The sequence below is a fragment of the Apium graveolens genome, chromosome 1 (assembly GCF_009905375.1).
Source record: "Apium graveolens cultivar Ventura chromosome 1, ASM990537v1, whole genome shotgun sequence".
In the NCBI taxonomy this organism is placed as follows: domain Eukaryota; kingdom Viridiplantae; phylum Streptophyta; class Magnoliopsida; order Apiales; family Apiaceae; genus Apium; species Apium graveolens.
Window position 1 is genome coordinate 51,501,123 of NC_133647.1, and position 22,617 is coordinate 51,523,739.

At 37.5% G+C, this 22,617-nt stretch overlaps 2 non-coding genes across 2 annotated transcripts; both read left to right on the forward strand.

The window, feature by feature from the left end:
• The first annotated feature begins 232 nt into the window (after positions 1 to 232).
• Positions 233 to 339, forward strand: LOC141682583 (small nucleolar RNA R71). The gene has a single exon (XR_012559844.1). It is a non-coding gene; the product is annotated as a small nucleolar RNA R71 (small nucleolar RNA).
• Positions 340 to 21,967: 21,628 nt separating this feature from the next.
• On the forward strand, positions 21,968 to 22,074 carry LOC141682987 (small nucleolar RNA R71). Its single transcript, XR_012560037.1, has one exon. It is a non-coding gene; the product is annotated as a small nucleolar RNA R71 (small nucleolar RNA).
• Positions 22,075 to 22,617: the final 543 nt, after the last annotated feature.

The following is a 22,617-nucleotide window of genomic DNA, read 5'->3' on the forward strand; positions in this document are numbered from 1 at the left end:
TAGTTGAGCAGTGATAGCCATAGCTGTATCCACCTCAAGAACTCCTGCTACCTTGCTCTGTGGCAATCTCTGGGCTGGATACTGATATTCATTAGCAGCCATCAGTTCAATTAGATCATAAGCTTCCTCATACCTCTTCGCCCATAAGGCTCCACCTGATGCTGCATCGAGCATGGGTCTGGACTGTGCTCCCAAACCATTATAAAAATAGTTGATGATCATCCAATCAGGAATTCCATGATGAGAACACTTCAAAAGCATCTCCTTGTATCGATCCCAAGCTTCACATAGAGATTCTTCTGATTGCTGCGCAAATTGAGTAATAGCGTTTCTGATTGCAGCTGTCTTTTCTATAGGGAAGAATTTTGTGAGAAACTTTTGAGCAAGATCTTTCCAAGTAGTAATCGAACCAGCTAGTAGAGAGTGTAACCAGCTCTTATCCTTGTCCCTTAGAGAGAATGGGAATAGTCTCAGCTTCACAGCATCTTCAGAAACACCGTTGAACTTGAAGGTGTCGCAGATCTCAATGAAATCCCAAATGTGCATATTGGGATCTTCCGTTGAAAAACCCCCAAACTGGATTGAATTCTGCACCCATTGAATTATGCCCGGCTTGATCTCAAAGGTATTAGTTGTGATAGCTTTCCTGACAATGCTAGATTGAATGTCATTGATCTTGGGTTGAGAAAAATCCATCAAGGCTTTCGTTCGTGCAGCTGGATCTCTCATTATAATGAGTACCTGAAACATTAACAAATAAACCGTGAAAGTAAAAGAATCCGAGTCAGTGAACTTTAACGACCACTGATGACAAGCACATAAACTAAAAATTAACACCGAGTCCCCGGAAGCAGCGCCAAAAACTTGTTAAGGCGAGAACACGCGCTAAAATTCACGCAAGTATACGCGTTCACAAGTAGTATAAGATATAAATCAGATTCATTTCCACAGAGACTAGTTTAGGTTAAGTTCAATTTATGCACCTATGCAACAATGTATGGTTATCGCTCAATGCTAAGATAAATAACAAGTTGAGGTTGTTTATAACTAAGAATTAAACTAACAATTATAACTAAGAGAATAAGAATGGTTGAATTAATATATATGACAAACATGGGATTCTAACTTCATTAAATACTTCATTCAATAGCCTTATTGTTCTTAACCTTAGCATGTAATGGTGATGACACTAATCAGATAACACGAAAATAGTAAACGCCAACTTTCGTTGTACGAATACCCTACTACCAAACATCCACAAAAGAGATAGAAGTTGAATAAACACCAATTATGCTTAGTCCTTATATGTTTATAAGAATTGAAAATATAACGGTTTAATGTGCAAGTTATCTATCATGATTACATAGGGCAAGTAAGATGGTTAAAATTACCTACGAATCATGCATAATAAATACATGAACCTATGCTAGCATGACAAGTTCTAAACCTCTATATTCACTGTCACTTCAATAGAGATTAACATGTTATCTTATATGTTAGCTACGCACATAAGACGAATAAGCACAACCAATACTAGGATATCAATCAATTACCACACACCAAGATATCGAAATAAATTAATTATTGAAATCCATAAGTAAATCCGCTAGAATCCCATGACAATGATTAGTTCTTAATCGAACTCATCATCACCATGGGTTCCAATGAAAGCATGGTATAAACAAGGTCCTAATAAACTGAATAATAATTAAAGTATGAATAAACGAGATCTAGGTTCAACAAGAACGAAAACGAGCATCCAAAGTTACAACTAATTCAAAGATCACAAGTTGAAAATAAGATCTTCTTTTTGGGAGTTGTTTTGTGCTTCTAGGTCTTCTTCTTGATCTCCCAATCTTCCCGGATGATGAAAACCCTTTTTTTTAAGTATATATAAGCCCATATTGGACCTGGACCCTTAAAATCATCAAATTCCACTCAAAAAGGCTTTTTCAGCGAAATCAGCCGCGCATCAGCATGCGGCCGCCTGACATCAGCAGGCGGGCGCCTGCTAGTACGCGGTCGCCTGCTAGCACGCGGTCGCCTGACACCAGCAGGCGGGCGCCCGCAGCCTTTCGGGAAAATTCTGATGAATCTTATTTTGCCCATAACTTGAGTTCTACTCGTCAAAATTAGGCGATTCAACTGCCCGCGCGAAGCTAACGAGATTCTCTACAACTTGACAATGGACTTGGCTTCCAAATATGATTACTTTTCATCATATTTCCTTTAAAAGCTCCTTTCTTCATTTAACTAATACCTGAAATGCAATAACACAAAAACACATCAAAATACCAATAACTTGAGTCCAAAACACCAATTTAAGATTGCAATGAAGCCTTCCAAGTGGATATAAAATCCACTTGTCAAGTACTCCCACACAAGAACCTTAAAATACCCTAATGGAACCATCCCAAGATCCACATAGTCTCCCTGAAGAATGCCCCACAACAAACATGCACGCTCCACAGTAACATCATGTACATGAGAAAATGGCATGATATTCGCATAAATAAAAGAATTCCATGCACACACAAACCTGTTCATATAAGAGGCATGGAAAGTGGCATACTCATTTGTGCCCCTCTTGAACTTCCAATGAGTCTCGGGCATGCACAACGTAGGAACGATCAAATCCAAGTTAAACTCCTCTGAAGTCTTCTCCTTCCAATTATCCAGATTGGGCCTCCTTTCGGGCTGATCAATCACCCTCCTTATCGCCTCAGCACTATACTCGACAGTCAACCCCCTCACCATAGAAAAACCATTATTCTCCGCCTTAGCATTCGCGTAGAACTCGCGAACCACACTCATGGGCACAGCAGCGGGTGTCTCACAAAAAATGACCCAACCCATCTCCAAGATCATATCCAACAACATACTATCTTTCCCCGATGGCAGAAAACCTCGCTCCTTAGCTATGGGCTTCGAAAGCAGTCTCGTATACTCAGCCTCCGCCTCAGGAGTTGCAAACCTAGGCCTCACACCCCCAGCACTCGAATAATCGGTGGTGCTGCTACTAACTTGAGTTCTTTGTCTTTTGGGTGCAATTGAGATTGAATAAGAGAGAATAAGAGATAAGTGTTTGAGAGAGATTTGTGTTTGAGAATTTAAGAAGTGATGGAGAAGTTTGTGTATAAGTGTGAGTATATATAGGAATTTGGGAGAGAATTAGTTATGGAAAAGAAGTGGGATTTGATTATGGGAATAATGGGAGTAATGGGGTTGATTGAAATTTATTTGGAAAGGGAAATATGGAAGTTGAGGAGGGAAATTCGGGTACAAATTAATTTTGTATTAAAGTCACTGATTTTCTCTTTAATTTCTGTCTCTTTTTTTCGACTTCAGTGACCCAGCGCGGCCGCCCCGCCTGGCAGCGCGGGCGCGCCGTGCTTCTGCTGTTTCAGCGTGGCCATCCCGCTTCTCAGCGCGGGCACACCGTGCTACTGTAGTTGGCACTATTTTTTTTTCAATTTTTTTGATTTTTTTTTGTATTTTTCTCCTTTCTTTCTTCTTCCTCTATCTACTATTGTACGAAAAACTTGGGTTGCCTCCCAAGAAGCTCTTACTTTACGTCGTTAGCTTGACGTAGAATCGTGAGATCAAATGGCCAACAAAACGGCAGTAATCACCTCACGGTTTTCCGTGTCACCATAGTAATGCTTTAATCTCTGACCATTTACCTTGAATGCTTAGCCCGGACATTCTCAAAAATTTCCACCGCTCCATGCGGAAACACAGTTTTGATAATAAACGACCCTGACCACCTCGACTTAAATTTTCCAGGAAAAAGACGGAGACGAGAGTTAAACAAAAGAACTTATTGCCCCGACACAAATGATTTGAGCACTAAACCCCTATCGTGCTACCTCTTGACTTTATCCTTATACATTTTGTTGTTCTCATACCCTTGAAGTTGAAACTCATCGAGTTCATTCAATTGAAGCATCCTCTTCTTACCAACTACATCCAAATCAAGATTCAACTTCTTTAAAGCCCAATACGCTTTATGCTCTAGCTCCACCGATAAATGACACCCCTTACCATAAACCAACTAATACGGTGACATCCCTAGCGGGATCTTGTACGCTGTTCGATACGCCCAAACAACTTCATCAAGGTTCAAAGACCAATCTTTACTTGATGGACACATAACTTTCTCTATCGTCTGAGGATGGTAAGCTGTAGCAATGCATTGATTCACATTATACCTTTGCATCATAGCAGTGAAATTGCGATTGCAGAAATGCTATTCCTCATTACTGATTATAACTCTTGGGGTTCCAAATCTTGTAAATATCTGCTTGTGAAGAAAATTTAGCACTACTTTCGCATCGTTCATCGGCAAAGCCTCGACTTCAACCCATTTCGAGACAAAATCAACCGCCAACAGGATATACTGATTATAACAAGATGAGACAAATGGACCCATGAAGTTAATTCCCCAAACATCAAAAACTTCAACCTCGAGAAGCACATTAAGAGGCATTTCATCCCTCTTGGACATATTACCCACACATTGACATTGATCACATTTCACAAGGAACTGATGAGCATCTTTAAACAAAGTCGGCCAAAAGAAACCTGCTTGAAGAATACGAGCTGCTGTCTTTTCTCCACCATAGTATTCTCCATAAGCCGTTGAATGGAATCTCGCAAGATCCCCCCCGTTTCGCTGTAAGGAATACATCTCCTGATGATTTAATCAGCTCCTTGCCGAAATAGAAATGACCCATCCCACATGTACCACTTTACTTCATGCAGAAACTTCTTCCTTTGAGCATAAGTCAAATCTGGAGGCATAACGTTACTCACAAGGTAGTTCACAATATCGGAGAACCACGGCTCTTCTGCTTGCACTCCAAATAATTGCTCATCGGGAAAAGACTCGTTAATCAAAGACTTATCTTGTGAAGTTGCACTTGGATCCTCTAAACGAGAGAGATGATCGACGACTTGATTTTTAGTCCCTTTTCTATCCTTGATCTCCAATTCAAACTCATGAAGTAAAAGAACCCATCGAATTAGTCCAGGCTTCGAGACCTTCTTCGAGACGAGATAGCGAATAGCAACGTGATCAGTGAAAACTGTCACCTTTGTCCCCAGTAAATAAGATCGAAATTTCTCAAAACCATAGACAATAGCCAAAAGTTCTTTCTCAGTAGTGATGGAGTTCAGTTGAGCACCATTGAGTGTCTTACTAGCATACTAGACCACATGAAATATGTTGTTCTTCCTTTGCCCAAGAACTGCTCCAACTGCATAGTCACTTGCATCGCACATCATTTCAAATGGTTAAGACCAATCAGGTGTAGTTATGGCAGGTTCCGTAATCAAACTTTTCTTTAAGATCTCAAAAGCAGCAAGGCATTCATCATCAAACTTGAAAGTAACATCCTTCTCTAGAAAATTGTATAACATCTTTGAAATCTTAGAGAAGTACTTGATGAAACGCCTATAGAAACCCGCATGAGCAAGAAAACTGCGAATTCCCTTAACAGAAATTGGTGGAGGAAGATTTTAAATAATCCCTACCTTGGCTTTGTCCATCTTGAGACCCTTACTAGAGACCTTGTGACCAAGAATGATGCCTTGGCGCACCATAAAATGACATTTCTCCCAATTGAGAACCAGATTAATCTCAACGCACCTTTTCAGCACTAACCCAAGATTGTGCAAGCATTCATCATAAGAAGTTCCAAAGACCGAGAAATCGTCTATGAACACTTCTACATTATTTACAATCATATCATAGAAGATAACCATCATGCATCTATGAAATATGGCTGGTGCACCACATAGCCCAAAAGAAACTCTCCTGAATACAAAAGTACCAAAAGGACATGTGAATGTAGTATTCTCTTGATCTTCTGGAGTGATATAAATCTGATTATAACCCGAATAGCCATCCAGAAGACAATAGTAATCATGCCCAACCAATCTATCAAGCATCTGATCAATAAAAGGAAGAGGAAAGTGATATATCCTTGTAGCCTTGTTCAATTTTCTGTAATCCATGCAAACGTTCCACCCCGTGACTGTTCGAATAGGAATGATGTAACACCCTCAAATCCGGGGTCGGGGATCCGGGTTGTCACGAGTTCCATTTCCCTTATCCATACTTAATCTTAACAGTCAACCAACTGCTGCGTACTGTGACCCCACAATACACACACACACACCACAAGTTATAGTCCCAGAGATGAATACCAAAATAACACAAGTCATTTTATTCCATAATTATAAACCATTTCACCTTAAAAAGGGTTTCTGAATAATTTAAATATTCTTTGCCATTATTACAATTCATAAATATAAAGAGTCTGGTACATCAACAGTTGAAAGCCTAGCCTATTGGTAATTCCTACCTCAGCTACTGCGGCATCAACGCCTCCAGAAAACTGCAGAACGTTTCCTAACCGCTTGCAAATTGGGAGCTTGGTCCTGTTCATCTTTTCTATCTGTTGTTGTATGATGAAAGAAGAAAGCAAGGGTGAGCAACAAGCTCACCGAAATAATATGTATAATAATTAACAATATAAGAGCATTCCCATAGTACTCATGGAAGTCTTGGTCAAGAAGAAATGAACTAAATTTGTTATCTTAACGCGACCAAGTCGCAAAATATTCAGTATATATATACATATATACTTTCCACAATCTTTGAAATCCTCTGATATGTATAATATACACAGAGTTCCAGTTTATAACTGTATAAAAATATCGTTGCAAGGTGATCTCATATATCTAACCTTGTCTCAACGTTTTTCTGAATATCTTTGACATGCATAAGATAATCATTTACTAGATATACGTTTAAAAGATGAAGTTACAAGATACTCCAATATACTTTTATCTTTTCCGAATACTACTTGAACTACCACCGTTCAAGTTATAATTAGTTTTAAAAGTTCATCACACTGATGAGACTACAAGATAAGACTTGAATAGATTCAATCTTTGAAATATCATTTGAGAGAAATGAAGTTACGAGATACTTCATTAAGTCCCAATATATATACACCTATATGTATATACATTTCATACACTCCTTGAAAACCTCTGTTATGAAAATTATAAACAGACTTGCAATATCCAATGAATTTGGAAAAGAGAAAACCTTGGCATAAACCTGATATCTTGCTGATCAGGAAAAGATACCAATAAGTAATCTTTTCTACTAGTAGATGGACGAATTTCCATCTGGTCATCACCCTGGCCGCAATAGGACCTTATGCTGGACTACCACTCAGCCACTTACGCATTTGATGGACTCCCACTGAGCAACTTACACTTTCATGGACGCCCACTGAGCTCATGGTTCTTATGCCGACTCAATAGATGGACTTACTTCCCGAACGTTGGGTAAGTAATCAATTCATTTATCAAAACAGCAACCTCGTTACGAATATAAAGTACACCACAGAGCCGGATCCCTCAGGTTTTGAGCGAGTATTTAAATCGCCTTTGAAAGAAAGATCTTAAATATAAAAATGAGTTTTGGGATCCGCTCTAACTTTTAAAATCATTTTGAAGACTCGAAAACATTTTTAAGAATGTTTGGAGTAATGCTGATTTAATGAAATAAATCAGTCCCGATATATTAGAAAATATTTGAATATTATTATTTAAATAATATTCCCATATGGATAATCTCTATATAAATAATTGAAGTAGAAGTTTTAAAAACTCATCCTTGAAATGAATAATAATTAACTAAAGATATACTTATACGAAAGTACGATCTTTATTTGAATAATCGAAAATAAGTTTGATTATCGAAACATTATTCTTTAATAAAATAAAGAATATTATTTAATAAATAAGTGGAGTCATAAGTCCTCGAATGAATATTCAAAATAATATTCATTAAATAGAATAAACGGAGTCATAAGTCCTCGAATGAATATTAAACGGAGTCATAAGTCCTCGAATGAATATTCAAAATAATATTCATTAAATAGAATAAATAGAATCATAAGTCCTCGAATGAATATTCAAAATAATATTCGTTAATAAAATTAAAGTTATCGGATAAACCTTATTCGATTAATAGTTTTAAAAACTTTATCTATATATATATAAATATATATAATATACTCGGGAACATCGACTCCCGGTTTTAGAAAATGTTCACCTTTGGGTCCCCTATACTAAGGATATACGCAATTACTGCTTATCTCTAGCATATGTATTATGCAACTATAAGCATTGGAATCAACAGATAGATATCAAGATTACGAAACAGACATGCATATATCCCATATCAGCATGCTCCAATATATCGCAAGATTTGCTAATTAACCATCATGCATCTATCACAAGATAATGCATATACATATATACATCACAACAACAGTATAACGGGTAGAAAACTTGACTGAGCGACTGGGGGTGGTAAAAGGCCTGGGACGAGTCTGATAACCTATAAACGATATATAAGTTGGAATTAAACCAAAGTCGCTTAAGAATCTAGACTTTAACCAATTAGACTCTAACGCTCGCTTTTGCGCTTAACGATTCACTTAAGTCACTCGAGTACCCTCGGCTCCGCCATTTTTAATAAATTAACCATTAAGAATTTTAAGGCGATTCTTTCGTGAGTACCCTAAAAACTGCCTAATCCACTTTAAATAATTTTTTCATACCCCAATTAGACATTTAAGGTCCTTAACCAAGGTTTCAAAGTAAGGCGAGGGGTAATGGTTCATTCACGAAACGCCGTTAGTTAAAACAGTCGTTTCTCCTAAATCGTACATCGGATTCAAGCGAACCACATATCAAAACGAAGCTCGTAACATGAACTATCTAATCATGGCAATGGTAAAAACCCAACAGTGAGTTCACGGGTCCTAATGTTAAGAACAAAAGCAGTCTAAGGTAAATCGAGCATTACGATGGCTATGTTTACGCGATTACCAAATTTTATACTACTCCAAATCAATCCACAATCAACCCATAATCATTATTACAACCAAAATCCATCCATACACTACTACAACAGCCTCAACATCTCAAGATTTCCAATTTATACTACTTCTCAATCATGAACTAAGAGCTTACTTAAGTTCATTAACTAATAATCAAGATTTACAACTCCAAAAACATCACAAAACCAACCAATCTCTAAATATTCAATAACCATGTTTCTCATGAACTATACTACTCATAACAAGCTATTAACATTAAATAATAATACTAGGTCAAGAGATTATACCTTCCTTGAGAGTAGGAGTAACTAATAAGCTTGAAACAACCTTGGAAAATCCTTACTAAAGGTTTATCTAAACAAAAACACAAGATCAAAATTTCAAGTTCTTGAAAAACACTATTCACTCTCTTCTTCCTTTAATTATAGGAAGAGATTGTGAAGGAATTTGAAGCTTAGATTCATAGGATATCTATATCTATGTACAAGGAACCTTGGATAATTACCTCACTAATTAACAAAGCTTGGAACTTGAATTTGAATTTTTTCTTCTTTGAAAAAGAGATGAAGCCGAGAGCTTCTAGTTGGACAGATGAAATCAACTTTGTGTTTTGTGTGTTTGATTTGTTTTGCTTGGTTGTTTTGTTTTTGTTTTGATTAATTAACCTTTTAACTATGGTAAAATTTGTGTGGTTTATAATCAACCAACACTTTTTTCCCTTTTTGGTCATGCTTATGTCATCCTCCTATGTTATCTTCCCACACTTGTCCTCTTCTTGTTGGTGTGATGACATCATCATCACTAACCTCTTTGATTAACTCCTAATTACTTGGCTAATGACCGCTGATCTGTTATACGGTTCGCTTAACTTTCGTTCTCGTTTATCATTTGAGGGATCATACCCGGGATCTTATTACTTGGGTTTCCCTAACCTTTCTCAATACATTATATTCCTTTTATGATCCTCTCTTATAATCCTTGAATTTAAATCCTTTTTATCTTGTTACCTTATACTCAATTCTTTCGGTATCTGGTGGATTTTCGGAAAAAATCAAAGTGTTCGAATTTGGATTTTGACGATCTTTACATACCCTTATATACCATATAAAGTACTAATAAGATCTCAGAATAACAATTGAAGAACCCCTACATAGTGTGGCATGAAAAGTTTTCTTATTCAGCATAATCAGCAAAATCACTATTCATAAGGGTTACAAAAAGTTCAAAATTTTTGGGGTTATTACAGTCTCCCCTCCTTAAAAGGATTCCGTCCTGGAATCAGATAGAAAACAATTGGGGGTACTCTTCTAGCATTGCGCTCTCTAGTTCCCAAGTTGATTCTTCCACATTATGATTCTGCCATAGCACTCTGACTAGCTTGATCACTTTATTCCGAAGCACCTGCTCCTTCTTATCCATAATCTTTACTGGTTTCTCCCCGTAAGTCAATTCTGGTTGCATATCCACCTGCTCGTACTCCACTATGTGTCTGGCATCCCGATGATACTTCCTTAGCATTGACACATGGAACACATTATGAACTTGTTGTAGGTTCGGGGGTAAGGCTAGCTCGTAAGCCAACTTCCCAATCCGTCTTAGTATCTCAAAAGGTCCAATGTATCTTGGGCTTAGTTTCCCTTTCTTTCCGAACCTCATTAATCCCTTCCATGGGGATACTTTTAGCAGTACTAAGTCCCCTACTTCATACTCCTTGTCTTTTCGGGCTATGTCTGCATATTTCTTCTGTCTGTCTTGGGCTGCTACCAGCCGTCCTCTGATGAGATCTATTATATCCTTGGTCCTTTGGACCACTGCTAGTCCGAGCATCTTGCGCTCTGCAACATCATCCTAACATAAGGGAGATCGACATTGTGTTCCCTCAAGGATCTCATAAGGCGACATCTCGATACTGGCATACGATCTATTGTCATAAGAAAATTCAATTCGTGATAAATGATCATTCCAAATTCTTTCAAGTCTATTACACAGACTCTCATCATAGCTTCTAGCACTATAGCTTTTGCTTTTCAATACTCCTTCTTTTCTTGTTCGTAATCGTTATTATCTTCCATACCAAATTTTATACTGATTACACTTTTGCTCGTTAGCGTTCTATAACCTTTTAATAATCGTGTTAACCTTAGTATCACGAACGCGTTAGAATCGGAATACCACCGCACTGGTACTACTCTTTTCTAGCTGCTTCTATCTTCAAAAGCTTGATCTATTGTATAAAAGTAAAAGATTTTATTGAGAGATCACTATGATCATGAACACTTGTTCTATTGCATAGTTAGTACCGAAGGTGGCCAGCCTTTAGTACTTGACAAGCAATTAAACAACATGTGGTATCCTACTAGGCTTCTATCACACAGATAGATAGTCATTCGGCAATACCTCCCCTTCTGGAAGGGTTGTTCTTCTCAGTTTATACAAAATAAAAAAGAGAGAAAAGAATGAATTGAAGAGAATTGTATATGAAAAAATACTGTCACAAATATCTGGCTTGGAATCTACCTCTGAACTATAGAGGTTTGTCATAGGAGAACAAAACATATGTGTATATATATCAACATCAAGTATTATAGCATCGCATTTCATGTGCCAGAATATTTACTATTCCGTCCATCATTCCATGGATCCATGCTCTTGCTCGAGCTCATAAATACTCACTTTTGGAACTCCCTTGACATCGAAACTCGAATAAGGGATTTCATTCTAGACATCATTGTTACTAGAATTCTATGCTTGCACTGCAACCTTCCTCGTATACTAATACGACTCTCTATTCATAAGAGGGAATAAATATATAATATGTAAATACTCCACTAGGTAGTCTATCAATGATAACTTATATATCAACACGACCCCATTAGGGGTACTCAATATCAACATCCATTCCAATACAACTCTCACGGCTGTAATCGGCTCATTACTCACAGAATCATTGTTGCATTACTATGGTCCACCACTGACCTACTGTAGTCATTCATTTTCTATGAAATCTTAATAGGAAACCATACGGAGTCCATACATGTCGTATCGAATTCTTCTAAGGAGGCAACATAATCACCATTCCATGATTCATGAAGAACACTCCTGAACTTGGCGTAAATATGATATGAAGCAGATAAAATTGCAAAAGAGTTTCAATAAAAGCAAAGATAGCAGGTTAATACCATTATTAACCATATGTCTTTATTAGGAGACATGAAGCTCAAAGGTTCATTTAGTCCTTTCGTAACATGGTCCTGGCTTATCTCAAGATAGATCTTATAAGATAGATAGCTCGCTCACGGCGATTTCATAAATTAAATCTTTACCAAACTACTATCACGGTTGAGTATTGCACAATCATCAGAAGGAATGTCAATCTTTCAAACCATAATACAATCTTCACGGCTTTAACCATTATCACTGTATTCCTCTGGCATGAGCGCCGATAATTGTCTTCTTACACTTAAAGTGTCGGCCACCTCTTTGGCCTTTCCTGATAGTAATATTTCCTTACAATCAACGTCATTTTAACCACCTTCACTAAATTTTCTACCTCATTTCAAATCACTGCTTATGTAAAAATGCTTTTCTTAAGTCCTTATGATAAAAAAAAATCACCATTTTTCCATAAGTCACTGCCTTAGTCTTTAAATGTAAATATTATCATGGCTGACTCTCGATCGTACTTAGAACGTCTTTTATCCTGGGCCCTTCTTGCTTTAACAATTCTGACCTTCATTGGTTCAATCTATACTTCTTATGGTTTGACACGTGCCCACATGGCATTATTATAATTTACCCCATTTTTCCTTTATCAAATTTCTATTCTTGAGAACTTCGAATATTACCTTTCTCCTTATAAAACCCTTTAAGGTTATCCTTAAATCGTTCCTCCTGTATTCCCTAGATACAGGGCATATCAAAATATCATTTACTAATACTAGAACCATTGTTTATACACTTCTGAAATTTCTTCACTGATCCTTAAAGGTTGTTGTTACCTTAATCCTTTCCAATTCATACTGTCAAAACTCATACTGTCCCTGTTAAGGGTGAAATGCCAACCTTCATGCATTCCCCTATGGTTCATCTCAAGTTATCGAGGTTATATCCTTAATTCCACCTTTAAAAAGGTACTTGTATCCTTCCATGGATAAATCAAGTCATATAACCTTGATAGATTATCTTATTCAATCATTCCCACCCAGATAGTCTATACCAATTTCATAATAGCATCCTTATTCAAACTGAGGTCAACCCATATGGCCTTCAAAAGATAACAATGCTTACCCGCTTTTCTTTCCTAATTTGGTAATGACAACAGGGATGTTCTGGAAGATATTGGTCGTGTTCAACGTGACCTTCTTCTTAATAATTCCTCATTTACTTTTGTTGTTTATCTCAACAGTCATCTCAATGTTGGGATGTCTTTCATACCTGGCGTCTCCCTTTCTGGGTATCATGCCACCGGTCTTACACTTCACATTCTTGAAGGTCACTTCCTTCATCCAATTTTCCTAATTTCTTACTTTCTTGTCTCCTCAGTCTATCCGCGTCTCATTATTTATCCTTCGAACTATCTCAAGGTTTCCTCGAATCCTCCCAACTTACAGGGGATAAAATATATGTATCTCCTATGCCTTCAACCATCAACTTTAACTCATAGTGAATCACCCTCATCCTGACGACTACATACTTTTCTATTTCTATTGCTACGAGTCTTTAGGGTTTCCTTATACCCAACTCCCTTATCATTCCTCAAACTGTATTGCCTTTTTATTTCTTTCCACTTCAATTTCTCTTTATTTTCCTTTCTCTTACAATCATTTCATGAACCCACTAATCATTGACTTCAAACATCCCGTTGTTCTGGGATTCTTCTCCTCAGAACGAATCTTTACAACTTTTATAACTTAGATTCATAATTTATCATACTCGTCCGCCTTTGTTCTGGCTCTAAAGCTTTTACACTATCTCTCTATCTTCCTTAGCCTTCCACCAGCGGGTGGCCTCTCTCTTAGGAAGGTAAGTGACAAAATAGTCTTTTGTGCTTCATCAATCATTTAGAATCTCAAATGATTCCTATATTTCCTTTAGCCAGGCTCTCGCCTCTACTGGGTTCGCGTGTTCCTTGGAATTCTGAGAGCTTAGCGACTTAAAGGTCCTGAAAGAATTTCCCACCGCACTATCTTCTCAGGGTGGTGGTTGGGGATAATAGTCTAAGTTCTTTTTAGATAGGTCCATAAATTGCCGTATAGGAGTACCGTCCCGGGTTTCCTTTCCTTACTCGACTTTCTGGTTCCTTAGTATGAAATGTTTCATCCTTCTCCCATATTTGGAGTTATCTTATACGTTAAAATCCTTGTTTTCCACTTCATTATGTTCCGGGTCCCTTATATCTTAATTGCGACCTCCCTGATTATCACATTCAGGGTTTGCCCCAAATCTTATTCTTCGTGGGGGCATAATGCTTGGAAAAAAAAATTTGGGAATCTCTTTATATTTGTCTTACTTACTTTGCTTAATTCTTTCCCTCATTCAATCCTTACATGATCGTAAATTATGAATTCTCAAGTTTTATAAACTCTATGACACTCTTAAGTGCTAATAGTGCAATTAACAATATGAACTTACCACGAACAAACTGATCTGAACTGAAAGGAACGAATATATACATAACCATTTGTTCGAGGGTACGACAACTGAACACATGAAAGAGAATTACATCATTTGGCCTAATCGCTTCTATCCCAAAAGTACTACCACAGATAATCATCTAGTCAATAAAAACTTAATCATTCATAACTTAGGCTAATCCTCCAAAAGTGGTGCTGCATGAAACCCTTGTCTGATCGCTCTGGCTCTGCACACTACCATGGATCAAGAAATGCGGGCACGCACGATATCCCTAACCTTCTCCATCACAGAGGTGATGAGGTCTAAGATAGTCGCAAGTAGAGCTGGATCAACCTGACCCTCAAGATGGCCTCTAGCTGTAATTTGGGTGGTAGCCTCAATCCTGTCCATGCTATAAGCTAATCCTGCCGGAAGTACCCCGCCCTCAATCCTTGGTATAGTAAGTCGATCCAATAGATCACTCCTAACATTACGGGCCTCAGACAGGCCACCCAAAGTCATATGATAATCGGCGATAAGAGAAGCCTGAGTGGTAGCATATAGCAGTCCATGGGGTACAGGTGGTGCAGACCCAGGGGATCCAAATGGATAACCAAGCATGGTATCAGGTGACAATGGTGCAGGAGATAAAGGTGGCATTTCCTCAGTAGGTGTTGGGCTCTGTACAGGGGAGGGAACAGGAATCGGTGGAACCTCATGGATGTCTACAGGAACCTCTGGAAGAGGGTCTGATACAAGTATAATTGGTTCCGTGGAAGGCCCCACTCCTTCTGCCCTCATTATCCTTTGTGCCCTTGGTAACTCTTCATCCTCTAGTACCACCCTCGCGGCCATTCTAGCTCCGGTAGTCGCCCTGACTACGGTCATCAATTCCTCAGCGGTACTCTATTCATTCTCGTCAGGATCCTCCACGGGATCCTCTTCAGCAACAATCCCTTCTGGGATAACATCCTCAACCGCAACATTTTCAATATGAATCTCATCCGGTCCCTCGTTAGGGTACTCTATTGGATTCACAGTTTGATCTCCAATATGTAATAAAACATCCTCATGCTAATGCTCCTGAACCTCAGGGTTCGGTGCCCCGCTGTGTTACTATCATAATTTTTGTAAGGGTTCCCGTAAGGGTTTTAACTATCAGTGCTACTTTAAGTAGTCCGACTATGAACTTGGCAAGAGTTCTCATTATCTTTGTGAGTTTATTATTATATCGTCGCATCATCTCTGAGGTTTATAACGCTTGGCTCTGATACCATTTCTGTAACACCCCCAAATCCGGGGTCGGGGATCCGGGTTATCACGAGTTCCATTTCACTTATCCATACTTAATCTTAACAGTCAACCAACTGCTGCGTACAGTGACCCCACAATACACACACACACACACCACAAGTTATAGTCTCAGAGATGAATAACAAAATAACACAAGTCATTTTATTCCACAATTATAAACCATTTCACCTTAAAAAGGGTTTCTGAATAATTTACGTATTCTTTGCCATTATTACAATTCATAAATATACATAGTCTGGTACATCAACAGTTGAAAGCCTAGCCTATTGGTAATTCCTACCTCAGCTACTGCGGCATCCACGCCTCCAGAAAACTGCGGAACGTTTCCTAACCGCTTGCAAATTGGGAGCTTGGTCCTGTTCATCTTTTCTATCTGTTGTTGTATGATCAAAGAAGAAAGCAAGGGTGAGCAACAAGCTCACCAAAATAATATGTATAATAATTAACAATATATGAGCATTCCCATAGTACTCATGGAAGTCTTGGTCAAGAAGAAAAGAACCAAGTTTGTTATCTTAACGCGACCAAGTCGCAAAATATTCAGTATATATATACATATATACTTTTCACAATCTTTGAAATCCTCTGATATGTATAATATACACAGAGTTCCAGTTTATAACTGTATAAAAATATCGTTGCAAGGTGATCTCATATATCTAACCTTGTCTCAACGTTTTTCTGAAAATCTTTGACATGCATATGATAATCATTTACTAGATATACGTTTAAAAGATGAAGTTACAAGACACTCCAATATACTTATATCTTTTCCGAATACTACTTGAACTACCACCGTTCAAGTTATAATTAGTTTCAAAAGTTCATCACACTGATGAGACTACAAGATAAGACTTGAATAGATTCAATCTTTGAAATATCATTTGAAAGAAATGAAGTTACGAGATACTTCATTACGCCCCGATATATATACACCTATATGTATATACATTTCATACACTCCTTGAAAACCTCTGTTATGAAAATTATAAACAGAGTTGCAATATCCAATGAATTTGGAAAGGAGAAGACCTTGGCATAAACCTGATATCTTGCTGATCAGGCAAAGATACCAATAAGTAATCTTTTCTACTAGTAGATGGACGAATTCCCCACTGGTCATCACCCTGGCCGCAATAGGACCTTATGCTGGACTGCCACTCAGCCACTTACGCATTTGATGGACTCCCACTGAGCCACTTACACTTTCATGGACGCCCACTGAGCCCATGTTGCTTATGTCGACTCAATAGATGGACTTACTTCCCGAACATTGGGTAAGTAATCAATTCATTTATCAAAACAGCAACCTCGTTGCGAATATAAAGTACACCACAGAGCCGGATCCCTCAGGTTTTGAGCGAGTATTTAAATCCCCTTTGAAAGGAAGATCTTAAATATAAAAATGAGTTTTGGGATCCGCTCTAACTTTTAAAATCATTTTGAAGACTCGAAAACATTTTTAAGAAAGTAATGCTGATTTAATGAAATAAATCAGTCCCGATATATTAGAAAATATCTGAATATTATTATTTAAATAATATTCCCATAAGGATAATCTCTATATAAATAATTGAAGTAGAAGTTTTAAAAACTCATCCTTGAAATGAATAATAATTAACTAAAGATATACTTTTATAAAAGTACGATCTTTATTTGAATAATCGAAAATAAGTTTGATTATCGAAACATTATTTTTTAATAAAATAAAGAATATTATTTAATAAATAAGTGGAGGCATAAGTCCTTGAATTAATATTCAAAATAATATTCATTAAATAGAATAAACGGAGTCATAAGTCCTCGGATGAATATTCAAAATAATATTCATTAAATAGAATAAACAGAGTCATAAGTCCTCGAATGAATATTCAAAATAATATTCATTAATAAAAATAAAGTTATCGAATAAACCTTATTCGATTAATAGTTTTGAAAACTTTATCTATCTATATATATATATATATATATATAATATACTCGGGAACATCGACTCCCGGTTTTAGAAAATGTTCACCTTTGGGTCCCCTATACTAAGGGTATACGCAATTACTGCTTATCTCTAGCATATGTATTATGCAACTATAAGCATTGGAATCAACAGATAGATATCAAGATTACGAAATAGACATGCATATATCCCACATCAGCATGCTCCAATATATCGCAAGATTTGCTAATTAACCATCATGCATCTATCACAAGATAATGCATATACATATATACATCACAACAACAGTATAACGGGTAGAAAACTTGCCTGAGCGACTGGGGGTGGTAAAAGGCCTGGGACGAGTCTGGTAACCTATAAACAACATATAAGTTGGAATTAAACCAAAGTCGCTTAAGAATCTAGACTTTAACCAATTAGACTCTAACGCTCGCTTTTGCGCTTGACGATTCACTTATGTTGCTCGAGTACCCTCGGCTCCGCCATTTTTAATAAATTAACCATTAAGAATTTTAAGTCGATTCTTTCGCGAGTACCCTACCAACAGCCTAATCCACTTTACATAATTGTTTCATACCCCAGTTAGTCATTTAAGGTCCTTAACCAAGTTTTCAAAGTAAGGCGAGGGGTAATGGTTCGTTCGTGAAATGCCGTTACTTAAAACGGTCGTTTCTCCTAAATCGTACATCGGATTCAAGCGAACCACATATCAAAACGAAGCTCGTAACATGAACTATCTAATCATGGAAATGGTCAAAACCCAACAGTGAGTTCACGGGTCCTGATATTAAGAACAAAAGCAATCTAAGGTAAATCAAGCATTACGACGGCTATGTTTACGCGATTACCAAATTTTATACTACTCCAAATCAATCCACAATCAACCCACAATCATTATTACAACTAAAATCCATCCATATACTACTACAACAGCCCCAAAATCTCAAGATTTCCAATTTATACTACTTCTCAGTCATGAACTAAGAGCTTACTTAAGTTCATTAACTAATAATCAAGATTTACAACTCCAAAAACATCACAAAACCAACCAGTCTCTAAATATTCAATAACCATGCTTCTCATAAACTATACTACTCATAACAAGCTCTTAACATTAAATAATAATACTAGGTCAAGAGATTATACCTTCCTTGAGAGTAGGAGTAACTAATGAGCTTGAAACAACCTTGGAAAATCCTTACTAAAGCTTTATCCAAACAAAAACACAAGATCAAAATTTCAAGTTCTTGAAAAACACTATTCACTCTCTTCTTCCATGAACTAAGAGCTTACTTAAGTTCATTAACTAACCAAATTTTATACTACTCCAAATCAATCCACAATCAACCCACAATCATTATTACAACCAAATTCCATCCATATACTACTACAACAGCCCCAAAATCTCAAGATTTCCAATTTATACTACTTCTCAATCATGAACTAAGAGCTTACTTAAGTTCATTAACTAATAATCAAGATTTAGAACTCCAAAAACATCACAAAACCAACCAATCTCTAAATATTCAATAACCATGCTTTTCATGAACTATACTACTCATAACAAGCTATTAACATTAAATAATAATACTAGGTCAAGAGATTATACCTTCCTTGAGAGTAGGAGTAACTAATAAGCTTGAAACAACCTTGGAAAATCCTTACTAAAGGTTTATCTAAACAAAAACACAAGATCAAAATTTCAAGTTCTTGAAAAACACTATTCACTCTCTTCTTCCATGAATTATATGAAGAGATTGTGAAGGAATTTGAATCTTAGATTCATAGGATATCTATATCTATGTACAAGGAACCTTGGATAATTACCTCACTAATTAACAAAGTTTGGAACTTGAATTTGAATTTTTTCTTCTTTGAAAAAGAGATGAAGTCGAGAGCTTCTAGATGGAAAGATGAAATCAACTTTGTGTTTTGTGTTTTTGATTTGTTTTGCTTGGTTGTTTTGTTTTTGTTTTGATTAATTAACATTTTAACTATGGTAAAATTTGTGTGGTTTATAATCAACCAACACTTCCTTCCCTTTTTGGTCATGCTTATGTCATCCTCCTATGTCATCTTCCCACACTTGTCCTCTTCTTGTTGGTGTGATGACATCATCATCACTAACCTCTTTGATTAACTCCTAATTACTTGGCTAATGACCGCTGATCTGTTATACGGTTCGCTTAACTTTCGTTCTCGTTTATCGTTTGAGGGATCATACCCGGGATCTTATTACTTGGGTTTCCTTAACCTTTCTCAATACATTATATTCCTTTTATGATCCTCTCTTATAATCCTTGAATTTAAATCCTTTTTATCCTGTTACCTTATACTCAATTCTTTCGGTATCTGGTGGATTTTCGGGAAAAATCAAAGTGTTCGAATTTGGATTCTGACGATCTTTACATACCCTTATATACCATATAGAGTACTAATAAGATCTCAGAATAACAATAGAAGAACCCCTACATGGTGTGGCATGAAAAGTTTTCTTATTCAGCATAATCAGCAAAATCACTATTCATAAAGGTTACAAAAAGTTCAAAATTTTTGGGGTTATTACAAATGAGCTCATTCTTCTCAGTCGCAACCACTGTGATACCTCCCTTCTTTGGCACACACTGAACTGGACTCACCCAAGAACTGTCAGAAATGGGATAGATAATCACTGCATCTAGCCACTTGAGGATTTACTTCTTCATAACCTCTTTCATGATCGGATTTAGCCTTCTCTGTTGCTCAACAGTATGCTTGCTTCCTTCCTCTAGCAGAATTTTGTGCATATAATAAGAAGGGCTGATTCTCTTGATATCTGCTATAGTCCATCCAATTGCCGACTTGAACTCTCTAAGAATTCTCAAAATCTTCTCCTCGTCGCTACCTGAAAGTTCAGATGCAATAATAACAGGCAAAGTAGATACATCACCTAAAAACGCATACCTCAAATGTTCAGGTAAAGGCTTAAGCTCAAGAGTAGGAGCTTCCTCAATAGATGGCTTGAGGCGTTTTGGAGAACTTTTCAGCTCCTCCAACCCAAGAGATTCAAATGGCATTTCCAATCTTCACTTCCATGGAGAAGCATACAAATATTGTAACTGCTGGTCGCTTTCATCATATTCGCTATCGAAATCCCCCAATAAGGCTTTCTTTTAGGCATCTGACTTAAGCACATGATCCAATTCTGAAGTAACCACAGATTCGACCAACTCAACCGTAAAGCACTCCTCTTTATCAGTAGGGAATTTCATGGCATTAAAAACATTGAAGGTAATATCCTGATCCTGAACTCGCATAGTGAGCTCACCCTTCTACACATCTATCAAGATTCGGCCTGTAGCCAAGAAAGGTCTTCCCAAGATTATGGGAATATTCTTATCTTCCTCGAAATCAAGAATAACAAATTCAGCAGGAAAGATGAGTTTGTCCACCTTGACCAGTACATCTTCCACAATGCCTCGTGGATATGTAATAGAGCGATCGTCCAACTGCAAGGACACATATGTAGGCTTTGGGTCAGGTAGACCCAACTTCTTAAAGATAGATAAAGGCATCAAGCTGATGCTATCTCCCAAGTCACATAAGCATTTTTCGAATGACACTTTTCTAATGGTGCACGGAATAGTAAAGCTTCCAGGATCTTTAAGCTTCAGAGGCAACTTCTGTTGCATGAAGCTTCCAAGGTCTTGATAGAAATAGCTTGACTCTTGCACATGAGCCTTAACTCCTCCAATTCATATTTTTCATTAGCTTGAGGTAACTACTGAAGTTCAAGTTGTTGCCTTAGTACATATTGCGGTTGTTGAAAACCAAGAGGGTTATACTGTTTTGCTGTGTATGGCTGATAAGGTTGTTACACCGCATTTTGATTGTTGCTCCAGCTGAAGTTAAGATGATTGCGATTGATGGGATGATAAGTGGCTGGAGCTTGCTGTTACGACCTCTGAAAGTTGCTCACCAACTGAGATGATTTGCACTGCTCAGTCTCATGTGCCCCGCACAAAGCTCACAAACACTAGTGATCCGATTAACTCCATAATTAGCCAAAGAGTCCACTTTCATCGTCAAAGCTTGAAGTTGAGCAGCTATAGCAGTAGCTATAGGTCTAGAATGTGCGCCTAAACCATTATAGAAATAGTTTATGATCATCCAGTCAGGCATGCCATGGTATGGGCACTTCCTTGGCATCTCCCTGTAGCGATCCCAAGCCTCATGCAAAGATTCTCCAGATTGCTGTGCAAACTGAGTAAGAGCATTCCTGATTGCAGCCGTCTTTGCCATAGGGAAGAATTTAATGAGAAACTTTTGAGCAAGATCCTCCCATATAGTAATAGATCCTGCTGGTAGAGAATGTAACCAACACTTTGCCTTATCCCTGAGAAAGAATGGGAAAAGTCTCAGCTTGATAGCATCTTCAGTCATACCATTAAACTTGAAAGTGTCGCAGATCTCGATGAAATCCCTGATGTGCATGTTGGGATCTTCCATAGGAGAACCCCCAAACTGAATTGAATTCTGTATCATCTGAATCGTGCTTGACTTGATCTCAAAGGTGTTAGCCGAGATGGCTGGCCTGATAATGCTTGACCGAATATCATTGATCTTAGGCTGAGAATAGTCCATCAATGCCTTCAGATTTATTACTTGATCTCCCATCACTACTAGAGCTAGTTCCTCAACTTTCTCTTCTTTCTTGAGTTTCTCTTCGTCCTCAACTTTCTCTTCTTCCTCAAAAACTTGCCGATGAACCACAACTTCTTCCTCGGCTTGATCCAGAGTTCTCTTACGAAACCGCGAACGCGTATGTAT